The following is a 2,676-nucleotide window of genomic DNA, read 5'->3' on the forward strand; positions in this document are numbered from 1 at the left end:
CCGTTTTTCACTTGCTCGGTTTGTTTCAGCGACATGCGAACACTGCCTGCGCGTTCCAGGCGCTTTCTGACTTAAACTGGAGAACCGGCCTTTCCAGTGAATAGTGCAAATCCTCACGCGACTTCTCGCCGTATATTGATGACACACACACACACTCACGAGCGCTCACACAGACGTGCAAACCGTCTTGCACGAATCTATTCGTCTGGGCATGCAGTAGTGAATTACCACAGCGGCGGGGATAACTCTATATTTTACGATGGGGATAGCGGGAGAGAAAGAGAGAGAGAGAGAGGGGAGGGGGGAGAGAAGAGAGGAGGGGAGAGAGAGAGAGAGAGAGAGAGAGAAGTGCAGCGGTCCAATAAAGGAAGGGGAAGGCAGCACCCCGCGATGCACACACACACACACACACACACACAACGAACCGCAGGGATTGCCGGGGCGACGAACCAGAGACGAGTCCACGGCTTCCTTCGCTTGCTTCGCTAAACCGAAAAGCGTTCCCCTGCACTCTGTTGGGTTGCCGCAGCTGGTCGCATTCGCGATCAATTCGCCTCCAGGTTGTTCGAAAACATGCCTCGTCCCTTTCCAGGATAAAGGTTGAAGAAACGCCGGTCTGGCAGCGAATGATGAAATGCAAGCGAGATATCATTATCGTCCTCTGCTCCTCCGCGAGGGGTGGGGCGGGCGGAGACACTGAGAGATACCACCACCCGCAAGCGGAAAGGGGGGGGGGGGGGGGCGCTCGGAAAGCGAGAGCGAAGGAGCGCCCTGCAGACAGCTCAGGCTGTGTCTCTGGTACCGCCCGTACCGCCCGCCCCAGAAGCAGCTACCCCTTTCTCCTTTCGGCAACATTTTAGAACCCGCGCGGCGGAAAGCCGCGGAGCTTCTTCATCCACTCCACTGCCGCACTGGAAAGCTCGCTGTCTGCAGGGTGGGCCTAAGGGATTGGACAGAAACGGCAGATAGTCTGGTGAGGGTTGGCCCGCTCATTTAAACAGAGACTTTTGATTCGCCGTCAAGCAGACCAACATCATGTGGCCGCACTGGTCGTGTTATTCGGGTGCAGGCGCGGCGTTTCGGGCCGGGCTGTACCGCCCACCCCCTTGTGCTTAGTTGTGCTTATTTGTCCAGCTTGCCGATGACCCCGCCGGCCCCGCCCGCCCCGCCCGTGTCGTCTCCGTCTTTTCTTACTTGACTAGTTTTACTCCCACGACCGCGGCTGCAGCGGGGCGCAGTCCCCGGATGGGCAGAGAGAGAGAGAGAGAGAGAGAGAGAGAGAGAGAGAGAGAGAGAGAGAGAGAGAGAGAGAGAGAGAGAGAGAGAGAGAGAGGAGGAGAGAGAGAGGAGAGAGAGAGAGAGGAGAGAGAGGGGGGCAGAGGGGAGGGCCGCGATTGTTTACCCAGGGCGGAACGCGGCGCAGTGAGTAGGGACGCGTGGGGAAAAAAAGACCCTGCAAAACTTGGAGTAATTGCTGCATGGCATTACTACGGGCGGTCCAAAGATAACCATGAGCGTAGCGGAGACAGTTTAGCATTGTGTCTCGGACTTCTCGACCAAGACACTGTTTTCCATTTTGTGCGTGCCTGCATAGCCCGTCCGTTCAAAGGAAAGGAAACGTATCGGACTGAGACACGGACGTCGAAGAAAGGGCTCTGTTTTTGCGCAGGCGCGCCCCGGCCGCCGTTACACAGTTATTACAGCTCTAATTGTGGCTTGCTGTGGGGCCGCCCCAACGAGGGTGGTGGCCCCCCCCCCTCCCGGCCGCCGGGCCACGACAAGGCCACCCTTTTCACCGCCCTCGCGGAAACAGCCCCCAGTCTGTCCCCTTCCTCCATTGTGTCTTCATAATCTAGCCTCGCACCCTTTGTCTTGTTGATACCAGCAACGGGATTCACTTTTCAAAACGCCCCGCCGCTGGGACGGGTCGGGATCATCGCCCGCAAAAAGCACCGCCTTGCGACGCCTTGCGACGCCTTGCGATGCACCCCACTTGCTGCCAAACTCCGGCCGGGTGCGGAGGAGTTTTCGGGAGTTTTGGCCGCGCGATACGAGATTGTGAACTTGCTCGTCGGATCCACTCCCTGGCCCAGCTCTCGCAGCCACCCACCTCACTCCAGTGCTCCAGTTTGAACCTCGCTTGAATGGGCCGACGTCGCAAAAGTTTTTAACTGGGTCTGCGTGGAAATATGACTTTCATCATCTTAAGCCCCCTTGCACCTCACTCGGCCGCGCGCGCGCGCGTGTGTGTGAGTGTGTTTGTGTGTTGATGTAAGTGTATAGGTGTAAGTGTACGTGGGCGTGCATGTGTAGGTGTTTATATGTCGGCGTGTGTGTGTGGGAGGGGGAGGGGAGAAGGGAGCTAAGGGTTTGACATGACTCATGGCCCGGGCCTGCCAGGGGGGCTGCGGGTGGATTTAAGAAGGGCTGCTTTTGAAAATGGCCTGGAGTGAGAAGGAACGTCACAGACGGTCTTCGAAAGACGGAGGCGCTGGAAGGGAGGAACACAAGGAAAATTTCGATTGCCAGTCGCGCTTGTGTAAGAGTGTGTGAGTGCGTGGTAGTTGGGTCGGGAATCAGTGCGAGTGAGAGAGACAATGAGAACCAGAGGAAGCGGAGGCAGGGAGCTGCTAGGGGACACGGCTACAAGAACCCCTGCTGTCTAGGCAAACACCC

This window comes from Thrips palmi, unplaced genomic scaffold (assembly GCF_012932325.1).
Source record: "Thrips palmi isolate BJ-2018 unplaced genomic scaffold, TpBJ-2018v1 HiC_scaffold_7, whole genome shotgun sequence".
Taxonomy (NCBI): Eukaryota; Metazoa; Arthropoda; class Insecta; order Thysanoptera; family Thripidae; genus Thrips; species Thrips palmi.